This window comes from Zootoca vivipara, chromosome 2 (genome assembly GCF_965207765.1).
Source record: "Zootoca vivipara chromosome 2, rZooViv2.hap1.1, whole genome shotgun sequence".
NCBI lineage: Eukaryota > Metazoa > Chordata > Lepidosauria > Squamata > Lacertidae > Zootoca > Zootoca vivipara.
The window spans coordinates 86,176,346-86,191,530 of record NC_142584.1 but is presented as its reverse complement, the minus strand read 5'-3'; the positions used below and the strand labels follow the sequence as shown (position 1 = coordinate 86,191,530).

The 15,185-nt window shown below is 41.7% G+C and overlaps 1 protein-coding gene across 4 annotated transcripts in view; it reads right to left on the bottom strand.

Moving 5' to 3' along the window:
* Positions 1 to 15,185, bottom strand: part of TMCC1 (transmembrane and coiled-coil domain family 1) — a 97,758-nt gene that overhangs the window by 60,982 nt on the left and 21,591 nt on the right. The window lies entirely within an intron of this gene.

Sequence of the window (15,185 nt, the reverse complement as noted above, 5' to 3'; positions counted from 1 at the left end):
CAGCACCCACATATAGTTCTGCAGCACTAGTTCAAGCAGGGTCATTTACTATGTGTTTGCATAATAAGCCATCACACAATGGGGCCCAACCTAGTCTAGGCTTTAGGCACTGATGCAATACAAATAAAGGGTTTTCAAGGCTGGAGAGGATGACATCTTTAACTCATTCCCTGCCACCTCCAACATGTGTAGTTCAGAAGCTATGTTAAGAACCTCTGAATGGATATGGAAGCTTATTACACTTGTGGTCTAAGAATTTGAAATCATTTAACTGAAACACATTGCATGTTCTAGAATTCTAGAATGAAAACAGCAGGGACAAATCTTAAAATATGGCTGAACTGTGTAGCCATTGTGACCATGCTAACCATACTGATTGCAAAGCATGCCAAAGATCAAATATTAACTCTTCCAGAGTACGTAGTCGAAACAAAATTAAAAAAATATTTTTTCCATACCAATGACAAAATTAGTTGGTCTCTAAGGTGCTACTGGTACCTTTTGATACAATCCAAGTACAGTACATACAGTATAACTTGGTTTTTCTAAAAATCTTCAGCATTGTCAACTGACCAGTTTCTTGCATTCCTCTGATCAGCTGAGTCACAGACAGGTCTGGCTCAAGCTTTATCACCATTTGAGGCATCAAGGACTGCCATCCATTCATCTCCATCCACAACAGGAGAGCATCTAAGCTACTCTTACTTGGTGCAGAGAGCGTAAGAGGAAGTTGCTCTGCTTCAGGGACGTCTTAGCCATAGAGGCTACTGGTGCAAGGCGCCACGATGACAAGTTCTTGAGGGCACTGGAGGGCACCTCTGCCATGCCGCGCCGGGAGCCTCCTCCCTGCTGGAGGAGCCGCCTCAAGCACCGCCCTCGCCTGCCTCTTCTTGGGCTGCGGGTGCCATTGCGGGGAAGCCGGCCGCGAGCCTCCCGTCGGTGCGGCAGCCAGGGCTCCCCGGATGGCAGCGCTGTGCAGCCACTTCTGCCGAGCAGGCGGAGCACAAGTGGCAGCGTCCCCACCCGTTGGGCCACCCCCTCCGGCTGCCCGCCATGCCTGGCACTGCCTGGCGGAGTGCAAGTCCGTCGTTGCCGGCATCGGTCCTGCCCGTGGCGGGCAAGAAGCAGAAGGCGCGCCATGGCAGTGTTGGGGGGGGGGGAGTGAGGTGGGCTTCAGAGGGGCCCAAGGGAGAGGAGCTGCCTGCCCGGAGGGAAACGTGGGGGGCGCCTGAGGGATCCCTGCACCATGGTGCCATATATCCTTAATATGTGCCTGCTCTGCTTCTTCACTTTCTGGAAGCTTTGTGTGAAGTAGGAATATCAAGTACCAACTCCAAACTTCTGCACACCAAAGGAGTGAGGGGCACACACAATTTGCACAAGATGACTGGGAAAGTAGCAGTTCTTTCACTTGTTTGAGATGCCTAGCATGAAGGGAAACAGCAGACGCAGTCTGTCACACAAAGTATATCTGCCTTGTATATCAAGTACCACACAACCAGCAAGGGGATTGTAGCCATCTACAAAGTTTGACATTCTCCATTCTGCCCACTGTTGTGGGGACTTCATACCATGTCATGGTCAGGTTGGCACTGGACACGGAGGTCTTCACTTTCTCAAATTACCAGAGTATTATATGGTCTGTAACAAAACAGCACATAAAGTTGACATCACTTCAGCTTTATATACTGTTATAAGAATTCCAAGGTCTCAAATATATAATAAATATTCATAAACACGCACATGTCTAAATATATAAACCATGTGTCTAAAATAGAACAGGAGAGCAATCCTGAAACCAATCTGACTCTCCCAATGACCTCAAATATTTCTCTACTATAGTAAAGGAGGCAAATGGGGGAAAGCCTTCCCCATTGTCTTTTCACTTACAAATCCTGTCTTAAGGGCGTATTTGTGTATTAATAGGGTGAGCCTGTGACCTGGATTCAGGAACTAAAGTATTCACCATCACAAAAGAATGGGCAGGCTGTCCAGGTAATGCAATCAGCGACCATTATCAGGTATCCTGGAAGACAGGATTTCTGCTGTAGACTGCCTCCTATGATGTATGTATGATGATGATGTTGGGGTGGTCTTTGACTAAGCTGTGGGTTAAACCACTGAGCCTAGGGCTTGCCGATCAGAAGGTCGGCGGTTCAAATCCCCGCGACGGGGTGAGCTCCCGTTGCTCGGTCCCAGCTCCTGCCAACCTAGCAGTTCAAAAGCACGTCAAATTGCAAGTAGATAAATAGGTACCGCTACAGCGGGAAGGTAAACAGCGTTTCCGTGTGCTGCTCTGGTTCGCCAGAAACATCTTTGTCATGCTGGCCACATGACCTGGAAGCTGTACGCTGGCTCCCTTGGCCAATAGCGCGATATGAGCACCGCAACCCCAGAGTCGGTCACGACTGGACTTAATGGTCAGGGGTCCCTTTACCTTTGACTAAGGGGGTTGGGCAATGTCAAAAGACTTTAAAGGTTCCTGCACACTTTTGGTGAGGGGCTCTCCCTCCTGGGAAGGAGGGGAGGGAACTCTGTTGCAACAGAAAAATAAATATCTGCCTTGCTTTCCACTGAATCCTGCCTTTATCCATTCTTCTCTGACCAATCAGGGACATAGGGGACTCAGCGTCCCATGGGGCAGCAAAAGTCGAACCCCTATTTTTACCTCAATTCATTTATTTAGCAATGTCAAGAACACAAGTATTCTATGCCTTATTACATGATGTTGGATTACAATTTACTACAGTACTAACCCATTTCAAGTGTAATTCTATTGCTTAACGCTGCATGGGGTTAACAGCTGCTGGAACAAGCAACTGTCTCCACATTAACCTTTGAAGCAATACAGAAGTAGTAAGTCCAGTATAACCTGTTTAACAATGCTTAACATTTTTCAACTATAGCTTGGGAAAGGACTGAATTGAAATGGTTGATAATTAGGTTTCACACTGTACTTGCTTGCATCATACATGCAATCTTACCTCCATGTATTTCATGATCCAAAGTGGAACTAAAGAAAAAATTCCAGAACTTTTCCCTTCCAACCTTTTTTACATTTGAACCCCCATGAAACCCAAGTCTATGCATATTTATGTGGAAGCACATCTCACTGTGTTCAGTGCAGCTTACCCCTGGCACAGGATTACAGGTTTCAATCCACAGCCCGGTTTACTTTTGAGATTTAATAACTCTTACTTGCATACCTTATTTTATATTTTAAAAGACAGCTATATCACGAGAATGTTGCGAACATGAGCATTTAAACTATTTTAAAGTTCTAAATTATGTATTTTAGGCTAGTGCTGGCATAGGCAACCTTGGCTCTCCAGATGTTTTGGAACTACAACTCCCATGATCCCTGACCACTGGCCCTGTTAGCTAGGAATCATGGGAGTTGTAGTTCCAAAACATCTGGAGAGCCAAGGTTGCCTATGCCTGGCGCTAGTGCATTTATCTCCTGTACAAATTACCATATTTTTTGTTCCATAAGACACACTTTTTTCCTCCTAAGAAGTAAGAGGAAATGTCTGTGCGTCTTATGGAGCGAGTGCGTGGTCCCTGGAGCAGAATTGCCCAGGGGCTAAAGGCAGATCTTTTTTTATTGTTTTTTTATAGAAAGCGCTAAAGGCTAACAAGAGGAAAAGAGAGTGTTGAAAGGAACCCCCTCAGCAGCTGATTGCAAGAGATCGGGGAGGGAGATAAGGGAGCAACTCCCTTCCTGGCCCCTCTCGGCCCCTTGCCTAGGCCTCAATTGTTGTCTGCAGTGGGAGACATGTGACTGGCTGATTAGATTATCTGTCTGGAAACTGTAGAAATTGGTCTCTTTCCTTTCCTAGAGAAGCTGCAGAACTGTGAGTTGAACCCCATAAAACAGGATTTTTTCCCCTTCAAGAAAGCAAAATATATTTTTTCTTGTTTTCCTCCTCTAAAAACTAGGTGTGTCCTATGGTCAGGTGTGTCCTATGGAGCAAAAAATACGTTAAGTTGCATTCTAACTGCTCCTGGACAGAGGGTTGTGTGGCCCAAACTGGGATGGTGGCAGTGTAAATCTTCATTTTCTGCCCTTCCATCAACTCCCATGGGATGAATTTAATTCCGTCTGCATTTCTGGTAGTGTAAGTTACTGCAGGCTCTGTGGACAGGACCAGAGAATGAAGGTAGTTCATTGCAGAGTTCCCTATTTGTTGATTCTTGCCTCAGGCATGCCTTACGGCAGAGGTGAGACCAGCCATGTCCACCTATTACTTACCTGACATTGTATGTGCATTTTGTTCTTTCTTTGCAGCGGGGCTTACATTAAACACTGTTTAATCAGAGTTCCAAAGTGGAGCTGATCCCAGCTGGAAGTGCACCTTGTACTTTCTGCTAATTATAAAAAACACCAATGGAAGCCCACTGCATTCCAGCAGACATGTGTTTATCTGATGGATACACGTCAGTGACTGAAAGGTGGACACCTATAAAAACTGAGCTACAGAGGATGGTCAGTATTGGATCTTTACAGCTCTTTTCAGACTATGCCAGCCCCCACAACTGATGGCAAATACGATTGGATTATTCTGGTTCAATGGAACTGTCTTTGCTAAACCACTGAGATGAAAAATCTTCCACATATTTTGTCCTATGTACTTTAAATCATGTTTTAAGTGTCTGGGTATTATTTTATTGGGATTTATTGGGATTACCCTCAAAAACCATCACCCCAAACAAGTCTTCTCTATTTTTAGATATTGACTTTGACTTATAAGGTGTCTTTTTGCACTGGCTGCTGAAAAGGATCTATGGAAAGGTGCTTTCAGGGGTAGCTATAAATTATCCTGGTGATACAGCAATTTGATTATAATTTGATTATTCATTTTATTGCTTTCTTATCCTTTGTTTTATTGCTTGTTCTTTATCCTTTATTCTGGCTTTGCAATGTTTGTATCTGCAAACATTGATTTGTTGTGGGCCTTGAGCCTGTTTGAATTTTTGCAATGGCCTTTGACCACAGGTAATAAAAGTGTGACCTGACTGACCAGGTTGCCACTGATTAAATACAAGTATTCTGAGCAAGAAAAACGTGTGCTTTTTCTAGTTTTACTCACTGTAAAAAGATATTTCATCACTGTAATATCGTCAAGTGTCTCCTTACAAATATGAAAACCATGGAATATGCCAAACACCCACTTGATTTTCAGAAACTGTATCAAGAGAAAGTACCCTTTTCAGAAACAAAGATCTCAGCTTTTCCCCCCTGCTTCTAAAATCAGGGTACATATTAAACTTTAATTATCAAGATCCACTATATTACATATTTCTAAACTAGTTAGCTAGACATTGCCATTACAGGTTTCCAGAGAGGCACAGAGAGTATTTAAAAGGTTAATAGTTCAAGCTTCAGATAAATAACTTTTTAATAGGACATTTAAGCTCTCAGCAGCAGTCTGAGAAGGAAGAAGAGGAGCTAGACCAGGGAAACTGTGTTAACTCTCCCAAACAAATGTGAGGAGGGTGTGGGGATGCACAGCTGATGGAACTCCTGATGTACTAGCAGGACTTGCTGCAATGGCTTCCACTAGGGCGACTACTGGGTTGAATCTGGCCCAATGTGCACTGGTTTCAAATTAAGTAAAGATGCCAAAAGACTGATACAATGCTACAAAACCCATTAGGCTACTTTCACTAGACTGCCATAGGTTTAATACCGGTACCACAACACCCTCACAGTTATTTCTGAAACAGGTTCCAAGTATTTTGATCCAGAAAGTCTTATTGGGTGTAAAATGAGCACACTTTATAAATAAAGCATTCACGGAGCATCAGCACACCGTTTCTTTGCTCCATTTCTTTGAGTTCTTGACATCGAAATGCAGCAAGGCATTATTTTGAAACATGCTTTAGGCAGAATAACAAACCCACAACACATTTCAATGACTCAGGCAATCAACATTCATGAAGCCTAAGGAGAGTGATAAAGACAGTAATGAGGCTTCTAATAATACCAGCAGCCTAAAGAAGACATATGCAACCAGCATTTACAGACATGGAGTCTTCATGTTGCAAACAGGTTATTCAGATCCTCGCCCCACCCCAACAAACTGAGGTGACAGAGTAGAGTCTTTCAGTGGCTCACCAGAAATTAAGTCTAGAACAGTTGCACTCATACACTACAGTCATACTTCAGGTACGCTTCAGTTTAAGTACTCCATGGACCGCCTGGAACGGATTAATCCACTTTCCATTATTTTCAATGGGAAAGTTCACTTCAGGTTAAATACGCTTCAGGTTAAGTACAGACTTCCGGAACCAATTGTGTTTGTAAACCGAGGTACCACTGTATTGCAAAGGAGAGCAGAAGCAATGCAACACATAGCACAGTCTGAAGTTGGCTGCTGCTGCCTTCTGCTGTCCCCACTATCTTCTGCCACCCTTCCTCCCTAACCTGCAGGCCCTGTTTGGAGAGCCATCCATGCCACACTCTAAAGGGTCCCGGAAACAGTCTGGGCCACTGTTCTTGGCCAGAAAGTTAAACTTTCGATAGGATTTGCCGGTAGTCAGAAAGTAGAGGTGGCACGGGTGATGTCTGAGCCCACCTCATCTACAATTCCTTGCTCTTCCCTCAAAAGTTGCATTGAGTCTAGAGGCCTGTTAGGAGTGTCACTAACTGCTTGCCTCTTGTGTTGGCAGATACATAAGAGCAGTTCTGCTACATTAGAACAAACACCTATCTACTTCAGGTGATTCCCGTTTCTCACAGTGTCCTATGGAAAGTCCATAGGAAAAAAAACAACCCTCTATTACAGTGGTACCTCGGGTTACAGGTGCTTCAGGTTACAGACTCCGCTAACCCAGAAACAGTACCTCGGGTTAAGAACTTTGCTTCAGGATGAGAACAGAAATTGTGCTCTGGCAGTGCAGCGGCAGCAGGAGGCCCCATTAGCTAAAGTGGTACCTCAGGTTAAGAACAGTTTCAGGTTAAGAACGGACCTGCAGAACGAATTAAGTTCTTAACCTGAGGTACCACTGTACTACTTTCCCCCAGCAATTGGTATTCAGTCATGCTGCCTCTGGTTCCTAAGGAAACAGCCATCGTGACAAGTAATCACATATACCATTAATCTGTGAATTTGTTGAATCCCCTTCTAAAGTCATTTAATTGACTGGTAATTCCATATTTACCTATGCAATGTATGCACTCCTTTTTTCTGTCCTGAATCTCCCACCATATTTGGATGACTCTTGGTTTTGTATCAAGAGAAAGTTCCTTTTCTAATGATTCCTAGCATGCAGTACAGTGGAACCTCGGTTTTTGAATATAATCCATTCAACTTCTGAAATGTTCAAAAACCGAGGATCAAAGGGCTGTCAGCAAGTTCAATGGGGAAAATTGAGAAACATACCTCAGAAGCCATTCAACTTCCGAGGAGAGTTAAAAAATGGAAGCATTCACTTCCGGGTTTTTGGTGTTTGGCTTCCTCATAAGCCATTTTTATTTTTATCATCCTAATTTTGGTATAATCATATGCAATTGAGCAAGTTAAAAAGTGACCATCCAAATACAGATCCCTTGGCAACAATCCGACTTCTTCCTTCTGTTGTGAGAACTAATCACTGGCTCCTACTCAGACTCTGCATCTTATAGTTTAACCGGTTACTAAACCATTGTCTTATCCCGCTACTAGTAAGTTGACTCAGGAGCCCTGGCAAGGGCTTTTGTCAAGGGCTTTTCTGGAAGTCCAAGTACACAAAGTCTATAGCTCCAAACACCCCACTCACGTTTGCTTACTCTTTTACATGTACTTCAAAAGCTGGTGGTAAGAGCAGCACTGCCTAGGTAGTGGAGGGTGGGCAAACAGATGAGAAAACAATCCCTGTCTCACAGAGCATGATAGAATGCCAGCTTCCAATACACTTGCGGTCTCGTGGTCCAAGTGGCAATCCAAATTGGCCATCTTTGGGACACAGGATGCTGCTAAATCACTATTCTGAAGTAAACATGCATAATATAGACCTTGAATGCCTATTTTTTCTACATCCTGAATACAGAGTACACACAGATGCACACACTACAGTTAAGACAACTGAAATGTGGAGATAAACACAGAACTGTCACCTTTTCTGCAGTGGCTCACCATCTGTGGAATGCTCTCCCCAAGGAGACTTGGCCTTCATAATACACCCTTAGGAGCCAGGCAAAAGTACTCTTTTAACTGTGTTTGTGGCAGGTGGTGGTGGGGAATGAGGGTTATTGGTTTGTTTCTCTTCTTGCTTTTATAATGCCTTTTGTAATTTTTTTTATCTTGTATTTTTAGGCTGTGAACCACCCTGAGACCTACAGATGAAGGGCGGTATACAAATTTTGTTGTTGTTTAGTTGTTTAGTCATGTACGACTCTTCGTGACCCCATGGACAAGAGCACACCAGGCACTCCTGACTTCCACTGCCTCCCACAGTTTGGTCAGACTCATGTTGGTAGCTTCTATGACACTGTCCAACCATCTCATCCTCTGTCATCCCCTTCTCCTTGTGCCTGCCATCTTTCCCAACATCAGGGCCTTTTCCAGGGAGTCTTCTCTTCTCATGAGGTGGCCAAAGTATTGGAGCCTCAGCTTCACGATCTGTCCTTCCAGGGAGCACTCGGGGCTGATTTCCTTCAGAATGGAGAGGTTTGATCTTCTTGCAGTCCATGGGACTCTCAAGAGTCTCCTCCAGCACCATAATTCAAAAGCATCAATTCTTCGGCAATCAGCCTTTTTTGTGGTCCAGCTCTCACTTCCATACATCACTACTGGGAAAACCATAGCTTTAACTATACGGACCTTTGTCGGCAAGGTGATGTCTCTGTTTTTTAAGATGCTGTCTAGGTTTATAATAATAGTCCGTTTTATTATCATTTATAAAAAGCAACGGAAGTCCTTGTTAAATGTTACAAATTAATGCTGTATTAAATAAGAAAGCTGAGCAATTAAGTTACAGAAGTGGAAAACGCTCTAGTTTCATAAACTACAAGAATCTCAAAAGAAGAAGAATGTAAGGTAACCACTATCAACAAACTGTGCAAAATGTCCGTGTTATGGGAGATGCATTACATGATTCCAATTAATTCACTGCAAGCAGATTAAGGGCACACAGGATTGCAGCCTAAATCAAATTAGCATATTATAACTGAGACTTGAGTGAGACATCACAGGCCATACTGCAAGCTTGTTAAAGTATTAATGTGTGTTGCATAAATTAATAAATCCAAGGAGTTACTGAGTTAGTGTAAACGAAAATTCATTCAATGTACATTCTATTGACACTGCAAGAGTATTCCAGGTGGGTAAAAGGGTCGCAGGTGGCGCTGTGGTCTAAACCACTGAGCCTTGGGCTTGCTGATCGGAAGGCCGGCGGTTCAAATCCCCGCAACGGAGTGAGCTCCCATTGCTCAGTCCCTGCTCCTGCCAACCTAGCAGTTTGAAAGCATGAAGTGCAAGTAGATAGGCACCACTCTGGCGGGAAGGTAAACGGCATTTCCGTGCGCTGTTCTGGTTCACCAGAAGCGGCTTAGTCATGCTGGCCACATGACCCGGAAGCTGTCTGTGGACAAACGCCGGCTTCCTTGGCCTATAGAGCGAGAGGAGCATCGCAACCCCAGAGTCGTTCGCGACTGGACCTAACAGTCAGGGGTACCTTTACCTTTTTAAAAGGTAAAAGTTAAGTATTATTAATCACAAGGATATGCATTAACTATATATGAGCTCTAACTGATATTTTAGGCAATGCAGCAGTTGATATTATGAGTACTCTTTAAAATGCACAGACCTATATGATGTTTGGGTGGATATTTTCAGTTTGAGTCTGGCTTACCCAAAGTGTTGTGGGGCATATTCTATGTAATATATACAAGCTTGGTTTAATGACTTACCTCTAAAAAAAATGGAAAACTGACTACAGCTGTCAAATAACATAAGAGAAATGCATAGGCATATTTACATTCTGCCTTTATGCAAGCGGGCAAAGAATCACTTCTCCTCCCCAAAATTTTTAAGTTGTTATCAAACCAAATATTGGAAGTCATGATTTAGCTATATTACCATTCTACATTAGCTATAACATTAGTCATTTGAAACAGAGAGATAAAAAGGTCCACAGCACCCTCTATTGGCAAAATGTTAAAGTTTGAGAAGTCTCTCCGATTCATTTTTCTTCTGTCACTTAAGAGAAATGTTCTGAGGCTAGGAAATGGAATTCAGGTCAACTGCCTCGTGGTTTTAAGTAAATAATATTTCACATCCAAGTTGTGGTAGTAAATTCTGCACAGCAAAATATTCAGTTTGCCATGCAGAAACTGCTGTTTCAAGGGGTGGGATATAGCCCATTGTTTTGCTATTTATAGCCATTGTTCCTCTAATCCAATGCTGTCTTAACAAAAGCCATAGCTTTCAAATATTTTTCAAAATAGACATATAAATCACAAACTTTAAGAAAAAGTATACATAATAAAATTACATGATTGGGTATACTTGCTGAAACAGAAGTATTTTTAGTTTGTGTTGTATATGCACAGCTGCATGACTTCTCCCACTTCTCTCTTTGCCCCCTCCACAAGCACTATAGCTAAGAACTGAAATTGGTTCTGAAGCCAAGTTCTGGTACAAGTTGAAGTCTAGCCTAAGTTTTCTTTTTGTTTTGTTTTTATAACTATTTTCCAACTGCACAAATTCCTCATCAGTCACTCCACACTTTAAAAAAAAAAAAAGGCTGAACATGCTTTACTACTTGCTTACACCCTGCATCAGTGGCAGTTTCTCCACGGGAGTCCGTAGTTCCTATCTACAATACAGTGATGATTCATTTATCAATCTGCCTTAGTTCAGCAACTTAACAGGCACAAAAAAGAATACAAGGATACAAATACAGCAAAGCATAATCTCCCCAGAGATGAATGTAGAGAAAAAGAGATACCAGCCCAAAAGAAGGTGGTGTTTTAATATGGTCTGGGCAGTTTAAGTACAGGTACTGAGCCTGGCGTGCTCTGGTCCATGAGGTCACGAAGAGTCGGACACGACTGAACGACTAAACAACAACAACTGAGCACATTCCACCTTTATATAATTTGTGTACATGCTGTCCCTGATTTTGCCTGTAATTTAAGTGCTTTATAAACACATATGCCTAATGTGTCTAACCACCACCCCCTTTTCCAACTGCACATTATCAGCTTACCAACAGCACAATTTTTCTCCCAAATGCACATTTTGTCTCCAACTGCACACTAATAAAAACCTTGGCCTAGCCAGCACATCAGAGAACATTATACCTCTGTGTGCATTTGTCATGTGTGCAGGCATTTACCTTCTGACCATGGGACTACACTTGAATTCTTAACTGGCTAAATAGCTCAGAGTCTGAAATATTTCCTACTGTGAGCCTATTTGTTTATTGCCAAGAAAGAATATGGAAAGTCTACCTACACACACCTCAACCATTGCATGTTGTTCCTAATAGCCCATACTCTTACATCTTGTATTCATTGATCCAGTAATAGTGCCTAGTATATACAAGGTCTCTTTGCACAATTCAAAGACAGAGATTTATGTCAGCTTGTAATGCAATCTTGCAGTTCTGAGACAGCCTTATCAATATGCAATTAGCCCACTTACTGCCATCTAAACATTTCTTATCTTGCTCCAACACACAACAATGCAATCCTATCTCTGTACAAGGCAACAACACTTCATTTGGGCATTTTAAATAAAATGAACTCTTATTAACCAAGATATCTACTCCAAATTCTGATTTGAAAAATGTGAAGCTAGCTTTGTACCTCCCACATTCACTATTACAGGGATATATCCAGTGCTTTTTTTCCTGGGGGTACGCAGGGGTACACATACCCCTAAATATTTTGTGAATCTAAGTTTTGCCTCATTGAGGGGCAGTATTTTAATATGAGTAGGAAAATGAGAGTACCCCTAAACATTTTTTTAAGGAAAATAGGACTGCATATATCTATGGTACACATACGTGTGTGTGTGTACACACACACACAGAGAGAGAGAGAGAGAGTGCTATGTTTTTTCCTTTGACAGAACTGTATGAAATTTGCATGCATGGTAGCCACTCAAGAGCAGATAATGTGAGTCAAACACCAGGTAGTTTGTGCTGGACACCTTTAAAGCTTGATTTAAAAGAAAGAAAGAAAAAGAAAGAGCACTTTAACACAGAAATTTTTAAATATTCTCTTAACTTACATCATCACCCTCTGATCCTTGGCTATCCCGATCTTCTTCCATGACTCTTCTGTTAGTTTCATTAGTGTTTCAATTCATCACTATACCAACATTGGCCATTTAAACTTTTCACAGACTCATGCTCTAGTCTTCGCTGCTTCTCTAGTCTATAGGCTACAAGGTAGTCTAGTAAACCTCTAAGGAGCAGGGATAAAAAACAGCACACACTCATTGCTTTGGGTTTCAATTGACCAAACAGGCCTGTTCTGCAGCACACTGCCCATGCCAAGTGTCCTTTCAAGAACTAGTAAAATCCATCATGCAAGTTTTAATAATTAAGATTGCTTATCAAGCTTTCCGTAGTTTAACCTCGCCAGAATACAGGTAATTTGGAAGTTAGAGCTCTCTCTTTTCCATCACAACTGAAAGAATCTCCAGAAACTGGTCTGCAGAATTCTTATTCTACAAAAGGATTCCATTTAACTGTCCCTCTTTTAAAGTGACCACTACCTCCTATGAGAAACATTTTATAATTCGTGTGTTTAAAAACCACCTGTACAACAAATACATCCATTATACTTGGACAAGACAATATTCCAGAGCTTAGGGTGAGGAAACAAGCTGGGAGATGGCTTGAACGCAAGTGGAGGAAAGATCTGAATGAATGCAACTGAACAACAGTAAGGGCTCATTATCGAGCCTACCTGTGGCAGTGAAAGCAGCAAAGAAGGCATAATTTGCTGCCTCCATTGCATCCTCATTATGTCATCTGGCAGCACTTTTCTGGGTTGTATGGGCGCCTTTTACAGGCTGGCCCAAAGGAGGTGAAAGAACCAACAGTAGCTTGCTGTGACTTGAAACAAAAAATAAAATAAAAATCCTTCCAGTAGCACCTTAGAGACCAACTAAGTTTGTCATAGGTACAGTATGAGCTTTCGTGTGCATGCACACTTCTTCAGATACACTGAAACAGAAGTCACCAGACCCTTATGTATAGTCAGAAGAGGGTGGGGAGGGGTATTACTCAGAAGGGTGGTGGAAATGGGTGATTGGCTGATAGGAGTGGTAAACCTGTTGACGACTGTTAACAACTGCAATTGGTCTTGAAAGAAAAAGCAAGGGGTGAGATGGCTAAAGATAGCTTTTATATTAATTTAGACTACACACACATACAGGGAAGATACATGCTATAAGCACTGATGCATCATTTTAGATTACCAAAGGAATCACTCTGGAACTCGTAGGACAACCACCACCAGATCAAGGGCCTTCCATTGTTCCAATCAGAAAACCTGCCACATGGCTTTTCCTTTGCCACTACACCGTTTAACAACCAGCCACACCACAGACACCATGGAAAGGAGACAGCAATCTTTCATTAATGTGCCTTGACCAGCTGTTGTCAGATACAAGCTTCCTAAAGATGACATTCCAGTAGAACCAGCAGAGAGAGTATACGGTAGCTCCTTCCTATAGACTGCTAGCACCAGTTATATGCTACACTACTTGAATGAGTCACTTTGGCACTTCTTGTATGAGTCACTTTGGCTTTATTTCTTTAAAATGCAGTTTTTATGATCACCTAGCATACTGTCTTTTCAAACGTTAAATGCTACAGATAACATCCAACATTAACCATACTTAGAATACATAGAGATCAGTAAGTCCACTGATTTCAAGGATCTGCTCCAAGTATCACCCTATGGCTGCAATCCTATAAAGAAATACAGTATTGGGCTGTAAGTCCCATTGAACTCAACAGGATTTACATTTGAGTAGTTGTGCAGGATTGCGCTGCAAATCAGTTTACCGCAGCACAAAGCTTTGTAAGCAAGAGTAAGTGGATTATAACAATTAGGGTAAAAGTTTAACTCTCTGGTGCTTATCAAGCTTTAATTAGTACAAATCAGTTAAATTTACAGGGCCACAGGAATCTTGCTGTTGCTGGAATAGAATGCAGTTAATCTGCTGAAAATCCGTCTCAAATCCAGGTTAGTTTAAAGGTAACTTTGAACAAACTTTCCTGAATTGGATTTTGTTTGCTCAGAGTCAACGGGTCATGGTCTTCAAGTTCAACTGTATAACTGTACTGAGCATCAATAATGAACACTGGTTTCATATGTATGCTAATGCATAAAACAGAAAACACAAAAAATGCAAGTATCTCACATTTTCCATAAAACATTAAAGATAGTGTCAGAACAGCCACCTACAATAGGATATGTATTTTTGATAAGAATACTAAGTTTAATCTGAAATTCAAATGAATTTCAAACACTTCAAGCTCAGCTGGTACAGCAGGATACTCTTAACTTCAGGGCTGTGGATTTGAGCCCCACACTGAGTGACTAGATGCTCCTTATAAATTAAAATTTATTATAATATTATTATTATTATTATTATTATTATTATTATTATTATTACTACTACTATTGTGGTCCATTCCAATTCTATGATTCTATGAATACTGCTCAGTTCTATCTTATACCACAGTTGTTTAGAACTCTTTACTGTGCTGAATTAAGATAGCATGACATAGTTATAATTGCAGGTAGGTAGCCGTGTTGGTCTGGCGTAGTCGAAACAAAAAATAAAAAAAATTCCTTCCAGTAGCACCTTAGAGACCAACTAAGTTTGTCATAGGTATGAGCTTTCGTGTGCAGTGTGCATGCACCCGAAAGCTCATACCTATGACAAACTTAGTTGGTCTCTAAGGTGCTATTGGAAGGAATTTTTTTATTTTTTGTTATGACATAGTTATGTCACTGTCAATAAAGAAAGAATGCAGAATGTCTTTTTCTATTCATTTATTTATTTTAAAAGGCTACCAAGATGGGCTCTGTCTAAAGCTTGCAAAAGTACCAGTATCTTTGTTCCATATTGATGTGTGGGTTCTGATTTTTTTTGGAGAAAAGTATTTCTATGTTAGCACACTAAGTTTTATGGAGCTGCATTTTGAGGGGGGGGGATGACAGAATTTAATAT